General features: G+C 45.2%; 1 protein-coding gene across 6 annotated transcripts in view; it reads right to left on the minus strand.

Moving 5' to 3' along the window:
• Positions 1-13,981, minus strand: part of TRAF7 (TNF receptor associated factor 7) — a 45,577-nt gene that overhangs the window by 28,459 nt on the left and 3,137 nt on the right. Inside the window, exon 2 of one of the 6 annotated variants that reach the window (XM_053365451.1) lies at positions 4,143-4,287. The exons of 4 other annotated variants lie outside the window; for them this stretch is intronic. The gene's annotated coding sequence lies outside the window, so the exon portion shown is untranslated. Of the gene's footprint in view, positions 1-4,142; positions 4,288-8,787; positions 8,908-13,981 lie in introns of those variants that run through there. One more of the 6 variants, XM_053365452.1, reaches the window with a different exon arrangement.

The following is a 13,981-nucleotide window of genomic DNA, read 5'->3' on the forward strand; positions in this document are numbered from 1 at the left end:
TGAAACTGTCCAAATCCTCTAGAGGGCGTAAAGTCAGTTCCTAAACTTTAAATTGTTCCCACACTTTCAAAAAGCAAAAGCCCTCCAAGTCCTTTCTTTGTAAAAGATCCAAATCAATAGTGTCCTGCAAGTAACTTACTATGTAGCCAAATACGATGTTTCAAGTTGAGAGTAACCAAAGTCTATATATCAGTTACTTTCTAACCTTTTTTGTAGCGACCGTCCTTAGCCGGTACCTTTCCTCCGGCAGTCCGACCCCCAGGTAGATAAGCAGCGGTAAACAGTTCAATCTCCTTTAAAACAGGCAGGGAATCCCTTTAAAATCTTCTTCCCCCCCTCTCCTGCCTTCTGGGGGGGGGGGGGGAGTTCTTTACTTGGTGTTGGGTTTCTTGGCTCATAAACTCTCCTGTCAAAAGTTACAGCTTAGCTGTCTTTCGCTTTAATCTTGCTGCAGGACGGAAAGCAGACTTCCTTTTTAATGCTTATCCGTCTCGGTGCCCAAATTCCTTAATTTTAGTGTCCAATTTTTAATGCAAGCTCAATCCTACTCACGGAAAGTTGCTCTTTTTTAATCCAAAATCTTCGGAAGAAGTCAGCGCTCTCCGCTAATGGCGACGCGGCTTCGCTTCGCAGGCTGGGTGAAAGCAACTCTCAGCACCGCTCCACGCTCCCTCCGCTGATCTATAGCCTTTAAAAAGGCTATTTCACAACGTCGGGGGGGGGGGCAAAGGTGCCCGCCGAGTCTCCGGTTCACAGGCTACGCGCCTGTGACTTTTGAGGGTCCTTGCTCCGCCGTGAGCTACGGGACCCGAACCCGCGAAGCAGATCTCTCCCGGAGCTCCGGGAGAAATCCGCCATTCAGCGCTGGCGCTAACCCGGTTCACTTGTGTTCCTTTGGTGGTGAGAGAGGTTGGGGTTGGCTTAGGGTGTGATTGTTTGTTTGTGATTGGCTGTGGTGATCTTTGTTTTCGTGTGTGAGTGAGGTGGGTGTGTGTTTTGTATCAGGTTAGCCATATTGATTTGTATGCTGTTGGTGGATTATTGTCATTGTCCTGTTGGGTTGTGTATGTGATAAAGGGGAGCCATACCGGGGTGAAGGCGTCTTCTTCTGTTTGTCCCCGTGTCAGTTTCAGTTTATTAGTTAATTTCCATGTTGAGCAAAAGATTCCTGCATTGCAGGTGGCTGGACTAGATGACCCTTGGCATCCCTTCCCTTCTATGATTCCATGATCTAAACGACAGCTAGATAATTGTCTGAACTGGTGGACTGTATGGCTGATTTGCTCTCAGACCAACTTCTACCCAGGTAAAGATGGAAGATGGTGGGTCCACCTGAAACACTCCCAACATTTCTCCAAGAGTCTGACTGGATCAAAAAGACAAAAGGTCACCATGTGAACAAATGCCAAAGGAAGCCAGATCCAGCCCCTCCAGAGGGCAGATGCTGGATGTGCTTCTCCTTGATACAAACTTCTCTCAGGGGTTGTGCTCTGGCAGAGCTTGGGAGGAGCTGGAGACTCAGCCTTTGCCTATACACACAGCTCAGGGTTCAATCCCCACATGTCAGGTGGGAGGCCTAGGAAAGGAAGCAGTACCTAGCTGGCCACTTATTAGGCTGCTCTGTGAGCCACCTAAAAGCCACCTAGGTGCTTCAACCTCTCCTTGCGTGGGCTGGCTTCTTGGAGGAGGCACAGCTAATGCACTTGGATCTTCTGTTGCAAAAACATTTCTCTTCCATGTGACCTGAGCCATATGTGGGAAGAGGCCAAGAGCAAAACCTTGAATCAATTAAGGGAGCTGCAATTCCTGGACTCTACTTGCCCTGTTCAGCTCAGAAAACGACAAGGCAAACTGTGGAGCCGTCAACACTGTAACAGAGAAACTAACAATTCATTCTTACAAGAGAGCTCAGCATCCAGGTGCTTTCTCTTTTTCCCAGCTCTTTAAACACTTTTTACTAGGTTCAAATTCTCAAAGCAGCCAGTAATGAAACAAAAAAAAAAAAGGGCATGGGGGAAGAGGGAAACAAAGGAATGTCCCCCACCCTGTATAGCCTTGGTTTGAGTTGGATGCTAAAATTGTGGCATATGAAATGGTTTCGCTACTTCCAAGCTAAAATTTCACTAAACACAAAATGAAAGTGTACTTCAACCAGATGAGACAATTACATTCTTATGAAGTTGATGGGCAAAAGGTTCAAGATCAATATAAAGAGGTAGTACCTCACTCAACAGGAAATTAACTTTGGGTTTTGCTGCTGTGAGAAGCAGCAGAAACCAATCCCTTTTGTGGCATTAAAGAGCAGTAGATACTAGCCATTTTTCTACAAAAATTCTCGCCGCAGCTATTAAGTAAACATTCTGAGCTGGTTCACACACATCACTTAAGAGTCAGACAAAATGTGGCCAAGCAGCCATGTTTACCGTAGGCTTTAATTTTTAAATTAAATGAGGTGTGTGGTGCGAGAAGCCTGCAGCATCCTGAGATGAGTACAAGGGATGGAGTTTGTGATGCTTCCCAAAAAGGCACTTCTTTCAATGCCATGAAGAAAGACTCTCTAGCAAGGGAGATTTACTAGGGATTACCAGCATCCTTGGATTATTCATAGCAGCCTGGAAATGGGTTTAAGACCAGCAGCCAAAGAAGGGATGAACTTTCATAGATTAAAAGGGCATGTAAAATGAAACAGGAGCTCCACAAAATAAACATGATGAAGGAACAAAAGTGGAAGGACACCAGGAATAGGCCCTTGAGCATCTAGTTGTATGCTCAGCCATGTGGGCTTTCAAACACAGAAAAAGATGTTGATGATGATGATTTATATACTGTCCTATAACCCAGAGGCCTCAAAGCGGTTCACAGAACAAAATCAAAATATAAGACAACAAAATATATAATCAAAATAAAAACAACCCAATAACCCCCCCCCCAACCCCCACATTTTAAAAGGGAATAGGATGTCAATCAAATCAACCAAAGGTCTAGTTAAAAAGGAATGTTTCTGCCTGGCACCTAAAGGTGTATAATGAAGGTGCCAGGCAAACCTCACTAGGGAAAGCATTCCACAGACACAGTAAGTAATTAAACAAGATATGACAGCAGAAAAACGGGGTGAGCAAATGATTTTGCAAGCCCAACAGGAATATAAGCAGGAAAGGCTTGGATTGATTTCCTGCCCCAAAAAAGTTGGGGCTGTGAATTTCTGACTGCTGTAAATCTAATTACCTCCAGCCAAAGATAAAGTGGCGCCATCTGGAGCAAATGTATGTACACCAATTGTGGAGAGGGGGGATGTAGAAGCTTGGCGAGGCCACCAAATGAAGTTCCAAAGTCAGGAAGAATGTGACAGACCTCAGTAATTTAAGGAATGCCTTAATTAAGTGATTTGCACAGCTTGAGAAACATGGCCCTATTTTTTAAATGCACACCCTACTATTTAATGCTATATTGCTCTTTGGAGTATTTTGTTTTACTTTGACCAATCAAGGACCCTCCTGGAGAATTGGTCATAGGCAGGATCTAATTAATTTTTCCTGACTCATTTTATAACGGTGGCTTGACTGTAATGATGTGTGCCTTGTTTATATCTTATGGAGGTGTTTTTATTTTTTTGTTTTCCTAATTAAAGTAATTTTTAAAAAATATAGGTAAAGGTAAAGGGACCCCTGACCATTAGGTCCAGTCGTGGCCTACTCTGGGGTTGCGGCGCTCATCTCGCTTTATTGGCCGAGGGAGCTGGCATACAGCTTCCGGGTCATGTGGCCAGCATGACTAAGTCGCTTCTGGCGAACCAGAGCAGCGCACGGAAACGTCGTTTACCTTCCCGATGGAGCGGAACTTATTTATCTACTTGCAATTTGACATGCTTTCGAACTGCTAGGTTGGCAGGAGCAGGCACCATGCAACAGGAGCTCACCCCGTCGTGGGGATTCGAACTGCCGACCTTCTGATTGGCAAGTCCTAGGCTCCCACAGCGCCACCCACGTCCCTTTTTTTAAAAAAATATACTTTTTATTAAAGATTTTCATGGTTTACAACAGTACATGCATTACCTTTTTTTTCAGGATGTAAAGCCTTTTCTACAAATCCGTTACATTTGGTATAAGAGAGTTTAAAAAACAATAATAATATTCTGATCTTACCTTTGGAAGAAGACAAGCTCTCTTTCTGCAGAAGCACCTATCCAGCAACAGTGCCCTAGCTCCAGGAAGGAGTGATGGCCACCAAGTTGGATGGGTAAGTCCTACTCTCTTCTGTTGGAGACAGCTTGCCTCTGAATACCAGTTGCTGGGAATGACAAGCGGGGAAGAGTGCTGTTGCTCTCAGGTCCTGCTTGTGGGCTTCCCACTGAGGCATCTGGTTGGCCACTGTGAGAACAAGATGCTGGACTGAATCGCCCCCCCCCCCTTGATCTGATCCAGCAGCTAGTCTCTTCTGGTGTTCTCTACTCCCAAGACTGTATGTGCTAAGCCACGTTCTAGCCTGCCTGTTCCATCAGCAAACCAAACCTCTCACTTTGCACTAGGAACACAAGCAGTTTGAGCAGCCTCTTGCCACACAGCTGGCAAAGAAGAACATGCAGCCCTACCTTGAAGAGGTGGTGGTGGAATGACTGGATCCAGGTCCCACGGCCTGCCTCTGTTTGGAAAAGACAGCTGTGCAACTCAGGGTTGTGCTTTTTTGTTTGTTTGTTTAATTTACTTCTCTGTTTTTGCCCAAAAATTAAAAAATAAACTTGAAATAGTAAGCTGAAAGAATGAGCTTTCAGTCAGTCACATTGCTGATGGCAATCAGATGCCAGAGAGGAGGTGGAAGCCATCCACCTCAGTATATGATTAGGAACAGGGATAAGAACATAAGAGCCCTGCCGGGTCAGACCACTCAGGGTCCACTGAGGCCATCATTCTGTTAAGAACATAAAAGCAGCTCTGGTTGATCAGAGCAAAGGCCCCATTTAGTCCCACATCTTGTTCTCACAGTGGCCAACCAGATGCACCAATAAGAATCCCACAAGCTGGGTATGAGTGCAACAGCAGCCATCTCCTCATTTGTGATTCCCAGCAACTGGTATTCAGGAGGCAGCTGAGCAAAGCCACTGTGACTAGTAGCTATTGACAACTTAATACTCCATGAATTTGTTCTCAGTTCTGGCCAGCCAGATGGATATGGCCAAGTGATGTGCTGGTACATAAGAAACCTATGCCATTTTTTTGGTCATAGAATTATTTATATGGATTTATTTACATTTAGACTTCCTTCTCCCTGCCCCCTTATAAAATCTGATGTGCTTCAGTAGTATTTGTGTCCTCCTGTTTCCTTTGCTGCAAGTCTGTTTACTCAGAAGAAAACAAACAATCACAGGACTCTAGAATGAAGCGGAGTTACTCATGGTGAAAGAAAGGAAAAACCCACAGGGCTCTCCGTTTCCTGCATTTGTTGATCTGCACTTAGAGGCCACAGATCTAGGCACTGTCGTGGGAACACTGACCATAGCCCATGAAACTGCTTCCTTAGCCAACTTCTGCTGCAGCTCATGGGCACTCACCAAAGCTGCATCAGAGAAAATGGATCTGTCTCCTGCACCTTCAGACTCAAGCCCAACAAACTCTAACACAACAGAATCACCTTCAACTGACAAGGCAGGTTGGTTTGACAAAAGCTGCAAATGATCAACACAGAGATTATTTAAGTAGACATGCTAGTTATCAGCGGGGTTGTCCTTCGCTGAGAAAATACTGGAAGGGTACCACAAAAGCTCTTCAGTCAAGAGTGCAGAGCCTGCAGCCATCTTGATGTCTCAAAACCACTCAGAAGTATCACCTCTTGGGCAAAATTAAACAGGGTATGAGGAAGGCAACTGAGGGCTCACCTATGTTTCTCCCTGGGAGCTGGCTATTTTGTCCAAGTCTCACCCCTCCTATTGTCTGGGAATAGAAGAAGAATGGGCAATATTGTGTTCTTTAGATGTCACTGAACTGCAGTTCTGATCATCCCTGGCCACTGGCCCGATGGTGTCTAACAACTGAAGGGTCACAGGTTCCCCAGATCATTACCAGTTTTATGAATACAGGCATGTTAATAGATGAACCTGAAGGACTACTACTGGATCTGTTCCAGAAAATGTTGCTCAAGCTTGGTCCAGCTTATGCTGGTGGCAGCAAAGATTAGTTTAGCCCAATTATGGAATACGGAGGAAGGGAAATATTCCAAGCATTTAAGAACTGGTTAAGTAAGCTGTTACTATCACAGAAAAGAAAGAAAATAAAATTTCAGACACTAGAATCAAAAGCAAGACTGCCAGCCCGATACAAAAGTAAGTGAATAAATATCTCAAATTGCTAGCTGCCACAGCAGACAGGGTACCAAGGATTTCCCCCAAACTACACTAGGAAGCATATACTGTGGTACCTCGGGTTACAGATGCTTCAGGTTACAGACCCTGCTAACCCAGAAATAGTACCTTGAGTTAAGGTTAAGAACAGAAATCGCGCAGCGGCAGCGGGAGGCCTCATTAGCTAACGTGGTACCTCAGGTTAAGAACAGTTTCAGGTTAAGAACGGACCTCCAGAACAAATTAAGTTCTTAATCCGAGGTACCACTGTAATCAGTGTTAAATAAGCTTAAGAGAGAACCTAATGCATTATTTACAACAACGAAAAGATAGAATTTTTAAAAATATAAGCTTACATAGACTGAGAAAGGATGGAAACTAATTCATGTCTAACCCTCTAAAACACAAATCCAAGCCAAGACACTTTGCACTGAAATCAGTTCACAATTACTTCCTTAAAGGTATTTCACATGTGGTTGTCAGGCTGAGTCACCTGGGCATTTTACAATGCTGCCAAAGAAACAGCTGAACATTTTCATAATTCAGCATTGAAGTAATCCCTAAAAAGTGAAAGCTGGCTCTCAGCATTTTTATCTTTTGGGTTTCCTGGACACATTGGCAAGGTCACCACTGGAAAAAGGATGCTGAGCTAGAGAGACCTTTGATCAGTTCCAACAGGACTCTAGGTATATTATTGATTATGCTAGCACCACTAGGTATCTCCCATCCCTGTGCAGTTAGAGCTGTTCTGCCATGCCGCAATCATCACTACTCAGAGTACATTTGCTATGCTGCTGCTGCTGTAAATGTGTAACTTGTGAATGGTGCATGCAAAACCTTACACGAGGCCTCTGTCAGGGGCTTTGGACTAATCTGCTGCTCTAGGTACTTAAGGACATGTCACTCACATTTCACATGCTTGCTGCATGAAATACTGGTCACATAAACCCATGGAAACTGATGCATAGGGCTCATCTATGATGCGCCAACTTAGCAGAAAGCCAGAAACAGCCCACATTCATATTGGATGCACCTGGGCAGTGTTCAAAATTAGTCAGGCGGCAGGTGCATTTTGCATCTGGCTATCAACTACTTGTGACCAAGTGAAGATGCCTAGCAGCCAGGATGGCACCTGATGTCTCCACCATCTGGAGGTGCATCCTGGGAATCATTGGATTTGGATCTGGACTGTTCTCACATGCTAATACCCCATTCTGTAGAATGCTATCAGCTATATTTTATCTGTACAATTAGGAATGAATTTCTGGAACCATAATGTTTCTTCTAGGCAGCCTGAGCAGGAGCAGTAACATTAAGAAAAAGAGATCTGATCAGGCCAATATATATGAGGACTGTCCCTGGATCAAGGGACTTTTCTGCTTTAAGTTGTCAAAGCTCTTAAACTAGCTGAAGGTTGTCATCTGAACTAGCCAGATGTTTCACTGAGAATCAATCAGAGTCAGTGCATCCTTTGAAAAATAACAATTTAGACTGAGCCATGTTACCCAAAAATGGCAACTAGACATTCCGTTTTGGTGACTGCAACCCTGGTTTAAGGAGCCATTTGGTGCACAGCTTATATATCTGAGTTTCTAACACTGCACCTGCACATTAGGAAGGTCTGGACCCTTGCTAGTTATTGCTGGACAAATTACAGCACACTGCATTCCATCCCCCAGCACCATTTCACAATCCACCAGAACCTAGCCTCCTTGCATCTCAAAAGGTAACAAAATCAGAGAAGCAAGAAAATGATAGGTGATTGATTTTCAACTGTCTGCTTTAACTTTGTTCTAAAACCAAATTTAAAAGCAGTGCACAAGGCTAACCTTTGCTTCAGCTGGCCCAAGAGCCCAGAAAACAGCTGTAGCACTTCATCCAATGGGTGAAAGACCAGCTGGCTTAAAGAGCTGTCCTGAGAAATGAAAACTCTGGAATCACTGACATTTATGCCCTCCTTGTACACAAAACCTCCTAAGCATGAAAGGGAACTTAAACAAAGCCACTATGAAGCACAACCGCCCATAGGCAGAACACTGCACCTTCCTCCAAGGAAGGAGGCAACCGTCAGCAGCTCTCCAGAATGAGTAGGAATAAAGAGCAGCAAACAGTTTAACACCAGTCAGAACCAGGACACCTCAAACCATCCTTTTGCTCAGGCACCTAAGAGTTCAAAACCTTCTACAGCTCCATTAAGAGCTAACACAAAACTGGAGCCTAAACAGTTAACCACCTTGGGAGCCTGTGAGGATGAATAGTGGCATCTAAGTTGGAAAAATAAAACATGAAGGTTTTTCAAGTCCATAAACTGATTTGAGCTCAAGTTATTCAACTGACACAACTGATTCCAATTCTCTCTGATCTAGGCAGCAGTTTAGTGATCTGCTGATGGGCTCACACAGAGCCACAGTATTTTCCCAGTGAGAGCGAGAGAGTCCACAGAGGAAGTATTTTACCTCACATGCAGACCGAGAGCTGAATCATGCAGAACACTCCACAGAGAAGATCTCAGGCAAAGATTTCCCTCTTTCAAAATGTCTCTTCCATGCCTGCTGGCCTCTGCTGTAGTCTGCTCTCTCAGTGATGTAAATAGGAAGGCATGCAGAGCAATAGGCGATATGTAAATTCATCAGGAAAATCCCCTACCAACCTCAGCCAATCATCTTGCACTTCCTCATCTCGGCCATTCCCAACAGGCTTCAGCCAAGAAAGGGAAGCCCTCCTTACTCATAGAAGGGCAAGTGTTTATTTTTTTTAAAAAAACCCATCCATTTGCAACATATCAAGGTTTTTTTTAAAAGCAACCCATGAAATACATTCTTGCAGCCTGCAAACTTAAGGCTGAAACAGTAAGTTGCTGTAACACATGTCCTAAACTCAAGGAAGTCCACCGTAAAAATTATAAAATCAGAATCTCATAAAAAGACTAAGGCTGCGTACCCACTGTACATTTAAAGCACATCACTGGTCCCACACCTGCCAGGGGGAAAAAAATCAAGGGAACTATAGTTTGTTATGGGTGCTGAGAATTGTAGCCCTGTGAGGGGTAAACAACAGTGTCCAGGATTCAGGGGTGGGGATTAAATGTATGGTGTGCAGGCAGACTTAGAGCAGGAGTGGGTAACTTATGACCCTTCAGATAGTATTGGACTCCAAATCCCATCAGCCTCAGTCAGCAAGGAATGATGATAATTGTAGTGAAACAATATCTGGAGGGTCACAGGTTCTCCAACTCTGAAGTACACTGCAAAGGCCCTCCAAATCTGGGGGTGGGGGGGTTTGCTGCAGGAGTGCTTTGTGTGCCATCTGCCTTGAAAGACATACTGGTGTGCCCTGCCTCAGCACTCAGAAGTGTTAAATAACTACTGTCCAGTCACAAATACAGTGGTACCTCTAGTACAAACTTAATTCGTTCTGGAGGTCCGTTCTTAACCTGAAACTGTTCTTAACTAGAGGCGTGCTTTCGCTAATGGGGCCTCTTGCTGCCACTGCACATGATTTCCGTTCTCATCCTGGGGCAAAGTTCTCAACTCGAGGTAACGCTTCCAGGTTAGCGGAGTTTGTAACCTGAGGCGTTTGCAACTCGAGGTACCACTGTACTCACTTCTTGGAAAGGGTGCCTGAGAAGGCAGTGGCAATCCAGCTGCAGGCCCTTGTATGGATCAGACACTGCCTTGGTTGCCCTGAAGTAGTTAGAGCAGTCAGTTGGGTGCCCAAATGGACTGCCATCCCAATCAGCACCGACATTAAATATATATATATTTAAAGCGAGTATGGTCAAGATTCAAGTCTGTGGAATCTACTCTGTTTTTTAACATCTAGATCCCTGAAATCTGCTAAATGTAATCTGGTGTGAAGGACTAGAATTAAAGAAATCTGAACCTCCAAATTTATTTAGAATACCAAAGGTGGGGGGGGGGCCGCCAGTCCTAATTCTGATTACCCTCCCCCAACAAATCTTTCTTCATTTCACTATTATAATGTGAGGTTGCATTTTGCTACAGTTATTATAGTTTACAGCTATTATATTACGTTATAGGGAAAAGGAGTTTATTTTATTCTAACATATTATATATTATGTACCTGCCAATCTACAAGAAATTGCTCAGACACCTACCAGAAATTTCAATATGCTTTCTGCCCACTGATTTAAAGCATTTTTGTAGTGCTCTTCAACAAAAAACAACAACAAAACCCCTCTAGAAAATAAGACAATTCACATCCACAGGCTTACAATCCAAGCCAGGACACACAAGGAAAGGGCACAAGAAGAGAAGAAACAAGCAAACTTGGGCACCAATTCTTGAAGACAGCATTATACAGCCATGCTAGAAGGAGCTGATGCATTGGTGAAAGATGAGGGATTCAAAGCCCTACTTAACCATGTACACTGCAATGTGACCTTGGAGCCCGTAACTATCTTTCAGCCTAACCTACCTTACAGGGTTGTTGGGTAGAGTAAAAGGGAGGAGCGGGGAGGATGGACGACAACGACAAAGAATACGATACAACAACAACAGAATCGCAGACCTTGGGGCCAGTAACTAATATTCTGTTACGGCTAAAATGGCTGCTGTTTCTTTAATGCGAATAAAGCTGGGTCAGCATGACTCAGCGGCCTGCAGCAGGTTGTATATATAAGTGAGAAATGTTAGTTTGTGCTGAGGCTGGTGTTTGGGTTGTGCTGGTGTGTATAGTTATTCAGTCGTGTTTTGCACAAAAACTTTTAAGAATAAAACTCTGCAAGGATATTCTCGTGGACTCTTTTATGCAGACAAGGGTCCGAGGACCAGGCTGAGGAGACAAAGGGAGGTCAGAACCCTTTCCTTCTTTTTTTTTTGCTTTTTACAAACACTGACAGGTTATGGGCCCAGTGTTTCTGAGCATGTGCAGAGTGCAAAACGACTGACAGCATCTCAGCAGGGAGCTGGTGAGTCCTGGTGGTGTACGAAGCCAGTGGCTGTGCGTTGGAGCAGTTGGTGGCAAGCTGTAACTGTCTGCAGTGACGCTGGAGCGGCTAGGATATGAGGATCAGCAAAGCACTCAGTGTCGGCTACTGGAACAGTTTGAACTACTAGAGGACCACAGTAGGCGACTCACAGAGCGGCTACAGCGGTTGCAGAGCCAGGCGGGACGTGAGGGTCAACAGAGGCAGCAGCTAGATGCCGGTGAGTGCCAGCCAGGACTGTCCAGTCGGACTCTAAAGAGAGAGTCAGGAGACATTGCTGGAGACCCTACAGAAGGGGCTCAGCAAGCACCAGCAGAGATGGCAGATTTCCAGTCTTCCCAAGTTGTAAATATTGGGGGAGGCATCCCTTTTGAACTTCTCTCAGAAAACAACTGGCTGAGTTGGTCAATTAAAATGCAGCAGTTGTTAAGGAGAGATGGACTATGGGACTGTGTTGAAACTGAGGTTTTGAGACGGGACACTGCTGAGAAAAAACAGCCGGATGAAAGGGCCCGTGCCCAAATTATGCTGTGTTTGAGCAACTCTCAGTTATTGCATGTAGCAAATGCCAGCACAGCGTTTGAGTGCTGGAATTTATTAAGGGCAATGCATGTCAGAGAAACTGCTGGAACTATAATTTCTCTGACCAGAAGGCTGTTCAGGACTGTTATGAAAGAAGGTGAGAGTTTGGCAACTCATCTTCAAACGCTGAAATCTCTGTTTCTTCAACTGCAGCAGAGAGGTAAGCGTTATGATGAGACTGACCAAACCTACATTATCCTTTCAAGTTTGCCTGAAAGCTGGTTGCCCGTAATTAACAGCATGGAGAGTATGCGTCCCCGAGATCTGACCCTTGAGTATGTGGTTGGAAGATTGACCAAAGAAGCAGAAAGAAGGTCAGATAGACAGGCTGAACTCCAAGAGCGGAGGAGTTACAGTCGAGGGGGCCAGCAGCAGAATCTGCCAATGGAGCAACGGCAAGGTTTGGACTTGGCCATGGCGGTGAGGAGGTGCTATAGATGCAACCAACCTGGGCATCTCCAATGTCAATGCAGGGCAAGACTTCCAGGAGATGACGTGGAGCAGAGACAGCAATCGACGCAGAAATGTAAGCAGAAGGGGTTCTCTTCAGGGAAGAAGATCACGCGTTCTGCCCAGTTTGTTTCTGCATTTTCTCGAGAGGAGAGGAAGATACCTCGAGGAACATAGTTGCTGGACTCTGGGAGCAGCAGGATTATCTGCAACAGTCGGACACTTCCGGTCGGCGCCAGCGATTAATGGCGGGTTCCCTCTGAACTCCGGAGGGAACCGGCTCCGCGAAGCGTGGGTCTGGCCGCTGCGGCGAAGCGGAGACCCGAAGAAATCACAGGCGGTGAAGCCTGTGAACACGGAGACTCGGCGGGGAGAGGGTTTTTGTGCATGATAAATCATGTTTCAGTTGGCTGTTTTTGTTAAAGCAGAAATCTGAGTGTTTCCCCACATTCAGAGAATGGGTTGCCCAAGCTGAAAAGCTCTTCGCTCGGCCTGTTGTGCAGCTGCAAACAGATAGGGGCGGAGAATTTCTGAACAAACAATTTGGGACATGGTTGTCACGTAAGCGGATCACTCATCGTTTGACTAACCCTTATAGCCCTGCTGAAAATGGTCTGTGTGAAAGACGTGGGGCTGTAATACAGTCAGTAAAGGACTGCCTGCTAGTGGATGCAGGATTGGGCCACAACCATAGGCTGTGGGGCGAGGCTCTTCTTACAGCGAGCTTTTTGATTAATAGAACCTGGTCTAGCTCTATAAAAGATATTCCATATCGCGTGTTGTTTGGGAAAGAACCAGAGTGGACAATGCTCCATAATTGGGGTTCTTGGGCACATGTAAACATTCCCAAAGCTCAGCGCCAGAAAGGGAGCGCTAGAGCACAGAAACTGTGGTTTGTGGGATATCAGTCCTATGGCAAAGGGTGGCGTTTCAATTTACGCCCAGGACGAGTGGTTCTGTCACAAAGTGCAGACTTCGCTGACCAGGACAGATGGACCGCGATCCATGCCAACCCAGATTGCCTACTGCCCCTGCAAGTAAGAGAAGAGGCTTCTTCTCAGCCATTGGCAACACAGGAGCAGGATGAGGAGGGGGCACAGATTTCCCCAAAAGATGTGGCAATAGATAATACTTCTCTAGAGGAAGAGGAAGAAGAGCCAGAGATAAGGGGGGAAGAAGTAGTAGTTGTGCCTAGGCGCTCCCAGCGTTCAAACAAGGGTGTACCTCCTCAGTGTTTGACCCTAGGAGGAGTGAGAGTATGCAATGTGAGTTGTGTGGAACCACAAAGTAATAATGAAATCTTAGATTTACCCCCTGGAGAATGTGCTTTGTGGGAACAAGCTATGAAAGAAGAAATGGACTCTTTTAAACGTAACGAAGTGTTTGAGGTCATAATGCCGCCACCTGGTGGCAGAGTGGTGTCATGCAAGTGGGTTTACAAAAGGAAAACCCTTGCATCTGGGGAACCACGTTTTCGAGCCAGGTTAGTAGCCAGAGGGTTCACTCAGATTAAAGGGGAGAGTTATGATGAAGTGTTTTCTCCCACTGTAAAGAGTGAAACTTTTCGTTTAATGCTTTCCATTGCTGCTGTAAGACAACTAGCAGTGCACCATTTTGATGTTGATGTTGCATATCTGCATGCAAATTTAGACCATGAAGTGTTAATGAGA

This window comes from Podarcis raffonei, chromosome 14, assembly GCF_027172205.1.
Source record: "Podarcis raffonei isolate rPodRaf1 chromosome 14, rPodRaf1.pri, whole genome shotgun sequence".
NCBI lineage: Eukaryota > Metazoa > Chordata > Lepidosauria > Squamata > Lacertidae > Podarcis > Podarcis raffonei.